General features: G+C 34.0%; 1 pseudogene; it reads left to right on the top strand.

Moving 5' to 3' along the window:
- The first annotated feature begins 6,899 nt into the window (after window positions 1-6,899).
- On the top strand, window positions 6,900-12,284 carry LOC130969803 (probable glycerol-3-phosphate dehydrogenase [NAD(+)] 1, cytosolic; annotated as a pseudogene).
- The last annotated feature ends 1,877 nt before the right edge of the window (window positions 12,285-14,161 follow it).

Raw genomic sequence — 14,161 nt, 5'->3', positions numbered from 1 at the left:
GAAGACTTAGTATATGTTTGGTTTAGCGTTCAGAAGCATGAACTCACGGTCAAAAATAGTGAATGTTTGGACCAAATTTGTTTGGATAATTTATTTTAATATGATTTTTACTCTCGAACTTACGTTTAAAAGTTGATTGTAAAATTTATTCTCTCAACTACCCTTCACCTTCTTATTTTTATACATACACAGTTATCTTTATTTTGTTTATCAACTATCTTTCTTCACTTTTTTTATCAAGATCATTTTCATTTTATTTCTTAACTATTCTTTTTTATCTTCTATTTTAATTTTATTTCATTTTACTATTTTTATTTAATTTTTGCAAAACCAAACACACACTACGAGATCTTACTTTATATAAGAAATCACGTGAAAAGACAGTTTAAGTGGCAGCTTGATCTCTGATTGACTTATTCAGGAAGGTGATTATCCTCTTTGCTCCTTTCTTTTTGTACATGTCAGTAAGGTAAGACAAAAAGCATATGGAGAAATTAGAGCTGTAATTAATGTTCTTGGTACGGGGTTGTTGCATATTGTACACAATGATTATGATCAGAAGAGTGGTGATTCTGATTATTCTGTAGACAATGACTTTGATAATGACCAGAAAAATAATATGATGAGTCTCAACGATGATGATGAGATAAGTTCTTATTCCAAGACTGATGAGAGTGGTGAGTATGACACATAAATCACTACTACTTATGCTTTGTTTTATTATTTCTTCGAAAACCACAGCTGCATATTATGATTTCTACTTCAGCCTCTTTTCACGTAAATTGCGACTGATAGTAGTTATTTATGTTGATTTTGAATTTGCTGTTAGCAGTAGCAGTTTGAATAAATATGAAAAAATTGTAATTATGCCTTTAGTTTGGAAAAATTATAATTTGACAATTTTAGATTCTAACTTTTTTATTTAAGTAACTTATCCTCTAAATAATGTATATAATATAGTAGAAACTAAGTGACTTGATAATTATTTTTTATATGATCTTAAATGTGGTATAATTCTAGTATATTGGTTAATAGGTATGTAATATACACACACGTTAGGTTAAAAAAGTGGTCAAATAAAAATTGTGCACATATAAATCGTAAATGACAATTTGAAAACGTGCAGTTAGGAATGTGTAGAATTTTGTCCTTCCTGAAATCATGAATTACGATTTCATTCTATAGAATTTTGTCCTCTCCAAAATCGTGGGTTACGATTTTCTTAATTTTTGAGCTTATATGAAATGGAAGTGCACTAGAGCTAGAGGGTTAATTGTTGGGGGTATTCAATGATCCAATTCGTGAGACAAGAGTTTGTAAAGCAGAGGTCAAGCCATTTAAGGTAGAGTTAAGTGTGTCTCCATGGTCTTTTTTCTTTGGTGAATAACACTAAGAGCGTTGCTATCCAATGGAGGTTGGGGTGGATAGGAGGGTTCATTTAGAGGTGTTTGGTGGTAAGGGGCTTGTGAGTATGGTGGTTCAAAATTATGTTAAGGAGGGGGTTCATAGGCATATCTTAGTGCTTGTTGGTAACTACAAGGGGATCCACCATATCTATCGTCTTGGTACTCACCCTGGAATGGCTCTTGACCATAGTAATTTGGTGGAGGTTGGTTGTCACAAGGAGGTCCACAGTAACTATTGTCTTGGTATGCATCGTAAAATAGTTGTTGCTTGTAGTACGTTGGAGGGGGTTGTTGCTAAGAGGGTTGGTCAAATCCTTGTGGCTCCTCCCATCTTTGATTGTTCCAACCATGATGCATGTTGTCATTATAATCTCCTCTTCCTGCAACATAATTATAACCACGCTCATACCCAAAGGGGTAAGAATTCATAGTAGAAAAGAAAAACAAAAACTAATAAAAATAGACAACTAAGTCCTAAAACTAATAAAAACTAATAACAGGTAAAAAAGCAAATATTTACAATAACCAATAATAAGGCATACGTTTGTAATTCCCCGGCAACGGGGCCATTTTGATGAACGGACTTTTGACGGTTTAGAATTTCACAAATAAATTCTCGTTGAAAGTATAGTTTCTAAACCAACAAGAATCCTTTCGTACAAAAGATTGTTTGTCACAAGTAACAAACCTTACAAATAATAACCGAAGTATTCAAACATCGGGTCATCTCTCAAGGAATTGCAAGGAGGTGTATTTATTATTGGTTATGAGTTTTCTGGGAAATTTGGGGTTTGGGCAATGGGCACATAAATGATTATAAATTGAAGCAATGAAAATTAACAACAGGTTTTATGCAATTGAAATGAAAAGCCTTGGCTAGGAAAAGATTAATCGGAAGTTCTATCCTTGTTGGATTTTCCAATATTAATAATAATAGGCTGTTGTTTCTACTTAGTTGTCCCTTAACGAATGAAGAAAAGTCAAGTTGAGAGCCTACTTCTACTCACAAGTCCCAATCCTCTTTCTTGGGAAGGATTAGCGTTAGCAACTAGAGAGCTAGCCAACAATTTTCAATTATTTTTTAACTCTTGAGTCTTCCAACTCAAGGGTCTCCAAATATTAATATAACACCAAAGTCAAGTTGGAAGCCTACTCCATTGACATGGATGCCAATTTTACAATCATGTAAAAGGAGTAGAAAGAAGACATAATAATCAAATTAATTGGAAGTAAGCAAACAGATAATGAAATTAAATGGAAAATTATTCTTTGCATTAACAAATTAATAATAGAAGAAGATAAACTAAAGTAATAGAATAAATAAAAGTAGAAGAACACTAAATTAAAAGAACATTGAACCTGGAATTGGAAAAAAATAAACCTAGAAGTCCTAAATCCTAAAACATAGAGAGAGGAGAGAGCCTCTCTCTCTCTAGAAATTACATCTAAAACCTAAAATTATGTGAATGAGAAGTGTATCTTGATTCCTTCACTCTGCATCCTCTAATCTGTGTTTTTCGGGCTTGAAACTGGGTCAGAAACAGCCCAGAAATTGCTGGCACGTCTGAAATTTCGCAGATGCACGCGTGCGCGTCGCCTAACTGTACGGCCACTATGGCAAATTGCATATCTTTTCGAAGCCCCGGATGTTTGGAACTTGTTACCTTTGAATTTTGTTAATGCATTGAGTTATTTTCATATCCATTGATATTGCTTGTTTTGCTATTGTTGATTATTGTTAGTAGTAATTTGAATTGAGTTATTTTTCTAGTTGTTATCATGTCTTTTATCTTTGTTCACCAAGTGTTTGAGGAAATATCATCCATGATAATGGAGTAGATTTTCTTGCTTCGTTTGGGGTTGAGTAATTGGAGCCTCTTTAATTGTCATAACCAAGTGTTGATTGGTAATTGAAGGTTGCTAATTAGCTTGAACCTCACCAACTTTTGTTCTTCCCTACGAAGTGACTAGGACTTGTGAGCTAAAGTTAGTGGTGTTCACTTGACTTTCCTTCACTTGTTAAAGGATAACTAAGTGAGAGCAATGAGCCTTTACCATCACACTTGGGGAAGATAATAAGGATAGAAATTTCTATTCTCACCCCGAACCAAGGCCTTTTATATTGATTAATTACCAACTCCTGCTAGTTATCTATTGCTCTAATTTCTAGTTATTTATTTTTCTTGTTCTCAACTCCAAAAAGCTCCAGAAAATCCTAACCAATAATTTGCATCTTGTGTCAACTCCTAGGAAAAACGACCCGGGATTCTACTCCCGATATTTGATTTTATTTGTGACACTCATTTTAACTCTGCTAGCAAAAATCTTGTCGGTTAAGACTATACTTGCGACGTTAATTTGGAAAAATACTTTTGGTAATTCTTGACCGACATTTATCCGCTCGTCACCTGCACATGAAACTTAACACAGAGATTAATTGTGGATACTATAGCGCCGAACTCATTCAAGAAAGGTCGGACAAGGATCAAATTATAAGGGCTAAAACAGTCTACAACTAAGTATTGAACATTTGAAGTTTTTGATAAAGGACTCTCACCGAGTGTGGTTTGCAACCACACTGATCCCAAAATTGGGACCCTTTCACCTGAAAATCCGACCAGGTCTCCAGGGGAATGTTGTAGCATGTTGTTACTTAGTTTCATTTTCTGAAATGTTGAATAGAAAAGAGCATCAACATTTTTTAACTAAAAGATCTCCTAACTTGATGGAGATTACAATAGGGTCATCTAGATTTGTTGGAGTTGTATTGAAGTCGGAGGCTTGAAATGTCATCTGAGGAAAATATGAAGGCGTTTTAGGATTGATTGGACTGCCTTCTATGGATAGCATAGCTCGATAAAAGCATTTTCATACCAATCTTGTAGTGCCTCCACCTACAAAACCTCCAAAAATACAATTAATAACTCCTCTCAGTTGTTCAGGATGACTTGTATTCGTCCTTTCTTTGTCTCGGTTGTGCTGTCCTGGCGAGTTATGGTCGCCAGTGGGAGGGGCACGCCGTTGTATACGGCCACCGATGTATTTATCAAGATGGCCTTGCCGAACTAGTCACTCCAAAAGGTCTTTGGCGATGACACACTCGTCAGTAGTATGTCCATGCTTCTGGTGAAAAGTGCATTACTTTGAGTTGTCTGCACCCTTCGAATCTGGATAGTTGCCGGCCTTCCGTGGTGGTTTGATCAATTTGGAATTTAGGATCTCTTTGATGATGTCGTCGCGCTTGGTATTGAACTGAGTATAGGATTCATAACGGGGAGTAAGTTTAAAATTTTTCTTACTCTCTCGTGGTTTTTCTTCTTCTTTGTACTAGGGTTTATCTTCTTTCTGGTCATGTCAGAGTTCCTTGATATCGATCTGACCTTTCGCTTTCAATCTGACCTTATTTGATTGTGTTCAGGTAATCCGAATCATGCAGGTAGATGGTCGAGCCAGCAAAATGCTCCTCGAAAAGCTTCGCAAGTTCCTGAAAACGAGAAATAGAATCTGCAGGTAAAGAGCAAAACCAATCAAGTGCAGGACCGTCTAAATAAGATGGAAAACAACGTTATAAAACTTTATCTGATGCACCGTTTACTATCATTATGGATTTGAACTTCTTGATATATTTCTTCGAATCTCCTAACCCATCGTAGGGGATTAATGTAGTCGGTAAGGTGAACCTTTTGGGAAGCTCAAAATTCATCACCTCGGCCGTGAATGGTCCAGTAGAAAAGTCGAGCTTAGCATTTTCATTTTCTGGCCGAGCTTCTTCATTTTGTTGAGGTCGACTTTCTTCATTTTGTTGAGGTCGACCTTCTTCATTCCGAGCAGTTTCGGATACGTGTGTTGGGCCAGATTGGTGTTCTTCTGTTCGTTCTTGACAAGCATCATTGTTTTTGATCCGAGCATTAGTTAGCTCGGCAATTTGATTTGGCATTCTTAGGCGGAGGGAGATCAGCCATGGGCAAATGAGAAGCAGTGAGGCCGATAAACAAGAAATTGACAAGCATCATTGTTTTTGATCCGAGCATTAGTTAGCTCGGCAATTTGATTTGGCATTCTTAGGCGGAGGGAGATCAGCCATGGGCAAATGAGAAGCAGTGAGGCCGATAAACAAGAAAAGAATTATGTTTTCGGCCACATGGTGGGCGCCAATTATTCTTGTGTACGTAACCTGGACGTAACTCGGTATCTGAGAGTCAACGTCGAGTTGTTTCCTTCAACACCGAGCTATAGACTTGAAAGATTCGAGCTTGTGTCCAGAGAGATATCACGTCTTGGGAGAGTATGAACAAAGGGGGAGTGTACCTACAAAAGGCACTCCAATGTTTAAGTTAATATTGTGAATTCAATATATATCTTGAGGATAAGATGCCTTTATAGGTGAGGTAAAAAATGTTGGTTACGTTTCTGTTGATCGTCTGAATTGAAGAATAGTTATTAAGTTTTAATAAGAGATATTGTCTAGTCGGACGTTTTTATTTCAGGATGTAGTCCCGATAAGTATGATTGTAACGTATAACGTCGAGTTATGGTATATAATGCCAAATTATTATATATAATGCCGAGTTATGACATCAAATTTATAACGGTCCTATTAGCAATTAATTCAAAATGAAATTTCTAAAATATGGAGCTCTTATCATCATCCGACGAGACTAAGGTCCGTCCACACTAGGACATCGTGATCGGCAATATACCAACGGGCAACGGATATAGTGGTATTGAAGATGTCAGGCAAAAGTCATCCAATATTTAATGACCACGTAAGAAAGTTGGTAAGAGCTTCTAGCTAACCCTTTAATGCCTTCAACAAGATTTAACCAAACTGCCCCATTACTCATTAGTATTTTGCAATTTCATTTTGGAAAAATAAAAAAGAATGGTAAATTCTTAAAACAATATTTAATACGTGTTGTAGAAAAGTAATTATACTTATAGACTTTCTTTCATAACAATTACTCCATTGAACTTTTGAATAGTTACACAAATTAAGAAAAATAATAAAGAAGTATTGAATTTACAAAACCTTAAAAGCGTTTTATAATAGGGTTTTGTTAAAAACACTATTATTTATGTTGAAAAGTTTAGTAATTTTATACAATAAATATATTAAAACAAATTTGTTAGTCTTGTGATATAAAATTTTGATTTATCTATCTTGTATTTTAAGAACACATGTTAAATTTATAAATTAAAAAATTATTAAAAATATAAATTTTTAATATATTTATTTTGTATTTATTAAATAAAATTATTTAAATTTTTTTACTCATTGTAAGTTTATCGGTGCATGCTAGCTAAACCTATAAAATTTTTATATTTAACACCCTAAATTTATTTATAAAACACCCTTTTCTCTTTTATCTTTGGCATGGTAAATTGTTGTAAACAAGCATATTTTGGTTTCAACCTTGAAAAATTTTCAGTTTATATCGTCCTCCACTTCATGCACCTTTCATTACTTTGTTTCCTCAACCATCTAAATGAATAAACACAGCTTTGTAGCTTCCAACACAAAAAGTTTCTTTCTCCTTTTTAAAAAAAAATAAAAAAACTAGCAGCGTCTTTACAGTTTGGCAGATGAACAACCTCAAGACGGAGAAAACAAAGTTTCATTTGGTTTTGAAGTTTGATGTTTTTGTATTTTCCCTTCTTGGCTTCTAGCATCTTCTCCCCTTCTTAGAAACCCAAATAACTCCACTCACATTTCTATTCTGAATGAGAAATTCTGGAAACTGAAGATCCCAAATATTGTTTAGTTCTTTTTATTTTTACTTAACTGTGGACCAGGTGACTAATGGTTTTCATTAGTTTATTATAAACATATCAAAGAATGGAAAAGCTGAACCAAAGTTTAAAACGTTTGATATTCCACTGTAAAAGGTGTATGATATTCCACTGAATTAGAAAATAACAATATCAAGTCTCAACTACTGAAGTTCATTGAAAAACTTACTGTAATTCGGTTGTTCAGTAGTTTTTTTCATTCATCTCTTGCCTTCTTTCTTCTTCTTAGAGAATGGTAGGAAGCATTACCGGAATAGTTACCGATGCTCACTCCAACAGTAACGGTAACCGTAACAGTAACGGTAACGGTAACGGATCTGTTCAGAACTTGAATTGCTTAGAGGAGAAGCTTGAGGAGCTACGTGGCCTTCTTGGAAAATCCAACAGTGACCCGCTGAAAATCGTTAGCGTCGGAGCTGGCGCCTGGGGAAGTGTCTTCGCGGCATTGCTTCAAGATTCGTACGGACAATTCCGGGAGAAGGTTCAGATCAGGATATGGAGAAGGCCGGGCAGGGCGGTGGACAGGGCCACGGCGGAGCATCTTTTTGAAGTAATAAACTCGAGAGAGGACGTTTTGCGGCGGTTGATCCGGCGCTGCGCGTACCTTAAGTACGTGGAGGCGAGGCTTGGTGACAGGACTTTGCTTGCAGATGAGATTCTAAAAGATGGATTCTGTTTGAACATGATTGAAACTCCTCTTTGCCCCTTGAAAGTTGTAACTAACTTGCAGGAAGCTGTTTGGGACGCTGATATTGTTGTCAATGGCTTGCCTTCTACCGAGACACGCGAGATTTTCGAAGAGATTAGTAAGTATTGGAAGGAGAGGATCACAATGCCTGTCATAATCTCTCTTTCAAAGGGTATAGAGGCTGCACTGGATCCTCTTCCGCATATTATAACTCCAACCAAAATGATTAGCCAAGCAAGTAAGGTTTTTCTTTCTTCATCTATGTTGCTTGCTGAATTTAATTTTCATGTACTGATAATGCAAAACAGATTTATATGTGTATTTAATTACGTAATGTAACGTTAGCAAACAAAATATTACTTTTTATTTTGTAGGTGCATCAAAATTAAACTCATTGCATTGCTTTCTACTTTAAACTACTAATTTAGTTACTAGAAGATTATTATATTGACATTTAGTTTCCAAAAGAAGAATCCAAAAAATAATGACTGGTTTATTCTAAAATAAAAGGTGTTTTCATACACTTAATCGAACATGATTAAATGAAGATTATAACATCCACCTGCAGTTTGGTGTATGGAATGCTCTGGGATTAAATTTTGATGTTTTACTGGGAGGACAAAGCACCTAGTTTATTTTAGTGAATGTGAAAATGATATCTAAGTTTATTTTGACCGTTTGATCGATGTCAGTCAATTATTAGAAAGGAAAAGTCTAAGGGGCCAGCAGTTTTATTGAATTTGGGCCAGCATGTAACCAGCAGAGAAAGGTGAGCCATTGGATGAAATCTCATACCAATCTCACACCATCAAATCATGATTGATGGCTAGTTGATGGCTAACAATCACAAAAACTGCTGGCCCCCTAGCATTGCTCTATTAGAAATATTGATATTATTGTGTTAATTAAATAGATAGAACATAGTCATTAATTAGTTAGTTATTCTTGTATTTATATAAAAAAATTGGAAAAAAATTGGAAAAGAGAGTTTAAAATGGTTTTAGATGTGAAATTTGGAGTACATGTAGCATAACACTATTTATATAGGGCCTAATACCACTTTCTGATCACCATGTTCAACACAAGCCTCTTGATTCCACTAATTCTATCTTTAGCATGTTCTTATTTAGTTGTAGATCAAAGGCGAGAAACCTCTGGCTTGGTCACAGCATTTTGATGTCTAGATTTTCTTTGAAATCAAGCCGGTAATTTAGCATATTGTAGTTGTCAAGTTTACATTCTCTAATCTTGTTCAGTTACAATATATGACAGCTGGATTGCCTATGGAGAACATACTTTATCTTGGGGGTCCAAATATAGCATCTGAAATCTACAACAAGGAGTATGCCAATGCTCGCATATGTGGTGCTGAGAAATGGAGGAAACCTCTGGCAAAGTTCCTAAGACAACCTCATTTTATAGTCTGGGACAACAGTGACCTTATCACTCATGAAGTCATGGGTGGCTTGAAAAATGTATATGCAATTGGGGCAGGTATACCCAATTATCTATTTCAAATATACAAAATTGATACCCAAGTTTGCTAAAAGAGGCGTTGGGAAATATTGCTTTATAATTTTGCCTTGTCAACTTAATAGTGGTTTTTGGTGTGCACATAATATAGTTGACAGTGAAATTAGCATCTTTTCTGATATCAATACGTCATTCTCTTCTTCCTTCTCTCGTTTTAGTGTAATTAAGATGATATATAATGCCTTAACACTATTATTTCTCATTTGGTAACTGATATAAGTTAACAAATTCCTTATCCAACTTGATAGCAAAACTAATTAACAAAGCACTTGTGAACGGTTGTTGAAAGAATAAATAAAACAAATGAGACAATGAGAATTGGCACATGTGGTAAAGGTTCCAAACATATTCCAAAAGGATATTACTATATTAGTTAGAGTTTGTTTGCTAATTACTGGTTTTATTGTAGCCTCTTGTATGAAAACTGAGCTTTTGACTCTATCAGTGTCAAGGGTCCAGCGTCCAGACCATCACATTCATAATAGTATTCAACATATCTTGCAATACTGGATCTGTATCTAGTGTTTTAGTTACTCTTTGGCATTATTGTTGGTGGGAAAATGGCAAATAATATCACTTTCTTAAGTTAACATTATTTGGTTTCTGATTTACAATATATGTGTGGTTTTTCTTCTTCTTTCCCTCTTTTCAGGAATGGTAGCTGCCCTTACAAATGAGAGTGCGACAAGTAAATCCGTATACTTTGCGCATTGCACGTCGGAGATGATATTTATCACTCATCTGTTGGCTGAAGAACCTGAGAAACTCGCAGGGCCATTATTGGCTGACACTTACGTGACTTTGTTAAAAGGGCGTAATGCATGGTATGGCCAGATGCTTGCTAAGGGCGCATTAAGCCCAGACATGGGTGACAGCATTAAAAGGAATGATTCAGGTATAGCTTGAAGTTTCTGTCAAGAGAGGGTGCCTACCTAGTTTACATAATGTTTTCAAGAACAACAATGTTCGTGTACACTAAAAATCAACTCCTAAATCAGCCATTCGTATAGAATATATATTAAAATATAAAATACATATCAAAGATGAATTAAATACAACACATATTTATCCATAAATACATAATAACCGATTTGTTGGCTAATTTTTATCTACATAGCTTTTTTTTTCATGAATTTCCAAGAAAAGATTCCTAAGAAGTTGAAAACATTTGGCAAACCACACGCCTTTGCTTTTGCCAAATCTTGCATCTTTGGAATTTTGTGAGTTGTCTTATATATGCAACAGAATGTGCTACTTCCTCATGAAGAATGCTTTTAGCATTGCATAGCAAGAGCTGGTCCTACTGTAGGAGTAGGTTGTTGGCTTTATTTATTTATTCTTAGGTGAAATATAGGTTTATTTAAAGCTTCCTCACAAATGGAAATACAGGATGATCAAGTGGTTAACTCACTCGTTTGGTTTAAAAAATGTTAGCAATTTAAATCCTGTCATTTGTATGCAGCAATCTATTGGTCAATGACAAATTCTTAAATGAAGGTCAGATCTGCAACAGATTGTCCTTGATCTACCTAACTGGAGGAATATCGTGGGAAGAAAAAAAAAAGTGATTTCAAAATCATTTATGCTGTTGAGAAATATCAAAACTTGCAAGAACATTTTAAGATTATTGGTTATGGATCAGCACTCCCGCTTTATATGAAGTTATGAACCAATAGGTACAAAGTGAAAAACAAATTTAATTAGAACAAGTAAAATTGAAACCAATAGCTATACCAACTAACAAGTGATATAGAGCCATGTTCTTTGTTATTTATTTATTATTTATTTTTTATCTTTTAATTTTAGGTTTAAGCAATTACTTCATGCATACTATTTAAATTTTTGCACTAGATTATGCATAGTGACTTATTTTGCATATTATATTTCTAGGGTGTGTCTGCAGTGAAGGCATTCTTTGAACTTCTGAGCCAATCAAGCTTGAATGTGTTGCACCCTGAAGAAAACAAACCTGTTGCCCCTGTTGAGCTCTGCCCAATCCTCAAGACATTATATAAGATATTGATATCAAGGTATAATTTTATCTGATTTTACAATATTATCTTATTTGGTTTAGTCTTACTATTAATTCAGATTTTATGTGGCAATTTGTGATACCCTATAAAATACGTCAATGCATGTATATTTATACTACTACCAAAGTAGTAATGTTCTAAATATTGTATTATAATTCTCATCATAAAATTTACAATTAATTTTTTAAAACTCTGACTCGTGTAATTATGCTCTAACTTGTCAAAAACATGTAATTTGATTCTTCGAAACATTTAATGATGCAAAACATATATTTTGTTAATTTTTTTTTCAAAGTTATTTTTATATTATATATTTTATTAACAGAATTAGCTCTTAGTAGAAGGCTAATTCTTTATAATTTTTGTTCCTGTTGCATTTCTCAGGGAACAATCATCACAAGCTATTCTCCAGGCTCTGAGGGATGAGAATCTTAATGATCCCCGTGACCGCATTGAGATTGCACAAAGCCATGTCTTTTATAGGCCTTCACTTCTTGGAAAACCATGATTGTTTTATGTAAAGAAGGAGGTGAGGGGGACTGGTTTTGGGTGCATGTATCCATAAGCAAGAAGAATTTGTCAAGGAAGTTTTTTTATGAGTCTAGATGTATTAGTTTGGAAATAGCAATCAATTTCATTCCTTGGTTTTTACCCACTAATTAATTTGGTATTCATTTTTATAACGACTAAGATTTTAAAGTAGTCTTCGAGATTTGCGCCGTGTATTAATTTGATTCTTGAGACTCTAATTCTACTCATTTGAACCTCCAGATTAAATTTTGGGCTATATACAGATCCTTGACTCAAATTTAGGCATGAGTCGACAACCGAAAAACTGATATGGCACAGTATAACAATTAGCTGCTGTGAAATCCCAGTTAAATGGTAATTAAAATAAGTAATTAAAATAAGTAATTAATTAAATATGGATCAAAGGGTTGGAGAATCAAGAATTCATAATTTATTAATTTAACGATGATATTTGGATTCCAAAAATTTTTTCAAGTGAAAACATGTATTGTATTTCGAAAAATGTATAAAAATTCGTATTGGTAAATTAACTGGTAGTACCGGTTTAAGTTTGTTTGGCACTACGAGTGAGACAGTTAGTTAAGGGCGAAGAGGGTTAAGAAACTAAAAATTACAATTTTTAAAAGTGAAAATAATTAAAATACAAATTAAAAGGTTTAATTACTCTGCAGGTCTATATAGTTTTACTAAAATTTCAATTAGGTCTCTATATTTTTTTTTCTTTTTCAATTGGATCCCTATATATTATTTTTTTTTCAATTTAGTCCTTTTTAACGTTAAACGTAAAAAAAAATATTAGTGAATTGTGAAATTACTTGTATACCCCTAGGGACCTAATTGAAAAGAAAAAAAGTATAAGGACCTAATTGAAAATTCGGTGAAATTATAAATATTCAAGGAAAGATATTCCTATAATTCCTATTTAATGATTCTACAACATGAAATATACTCCTATACTCCTTTTTATTTTGTCGCTATCATTCTTTTTCTTTTTTATATATAAATTGTACTAAAAATACATTCTCTTTATTTTTTTTGACTTTTAAAATACCTTATCTTAAGAATATAAAAAATGGATAAAATAAAACAGAAATAATAGTAATAAATATATATAAAATTCAGTTTTCATCACTAAGTATTAATTATGATCAACATAATGAAAGAATTTGCATATGGCATATAGTAATAAGAACCATTGATAGAGTAATAACTAAAATTATTTACAAAAATTAATTTTTATATAGTTCCTCAAACAAGAGAACCAATTTAACTGACAAAAATCCAAAAGCAAGTATATTAAAAGCATGAATTTTTCCTATGTTCAAGCTAGAACAAGAAATACATATTTTTTCAAGTATTAATAAAAGACAAGACATATAAGGCAACAGTCCAAATTTTTTTTTGCACATTCTTGGATTAAACCATGGCAAACAGTATCAACCGTCATCGACCAGCAATTTTCTAAGGTTCACTCCTCTTTCCATCAGAAAAAAATTCATTGCTTACTCTAGTATAAACTGATATTTCATCTCCCTTGAAAATGATTTTTGCCATTGCAACTGATGCTAAGTGACACACAGGCCATCGAACACCAAAAATGAGCAGGGAATACAATGCATTTTCACACCGTCTTTGCCACAACGAAATATTTTCCTACAAAATATGATAAATTTTAACATCAGAAAACACTCTAAGAATTTTAGTAAAAACACAAATCAACAACAAATAATATCAAATGAATAGTACTAAACCTTAATTAAAAGCCAATTCTCAAAAGCAACAAGATAAGCATTAAGTTATTACCTCATATTATAAAACACACACTGCTATAGTTCTCCTAATTTTGTAGGTGTAGCACAATGACTCAGATCAGCTAATTAGATTTAGTTGCAAACTTGCAATAGTTTCAACTACCATACGAGAATCAGAGACATAAAGATGAATTATAACGCAAGCACCAAGATTCAGTGTTATTTTTCTCTATATGAATTCTCCAAAACACTCTTCTGCTTTCTTTCATTTTTTGCTCCTTGAGAGCTTGTGGTGCACGAAATTGCAATCACACTTTTGCAACCCCGCACAACTAACCAGCAAGTGCACTGGGTCGTCCAAGTAATACCTTACGTGAGTAAGGGTCGATCCCACGGAGATTGTCGGCTTGAAGCAAGCTATGGTTATCT

The sequence above is a fragment of the Arachis stenosperma genome, chromosome 3, assembly GCF_014773155.1.
Source record: "Arachis stenosperma cultivar V10309 chromosome 3, arast.V10309.gnm1.PFL2, whole genome shotgun sequence".
Classification (NCBI taxonomy): Eukaryota; Viridiplantae; Streptophyta; class Magnoliopsida; order Fabales; family Fabaceae; genus Arachis; species Arachis stenosperma.
The sequence above is the reverse complement of the archived record's forward strand: the minus strand, read 5'-3'. Positions and strand labels throughout refer to the sequence as shown.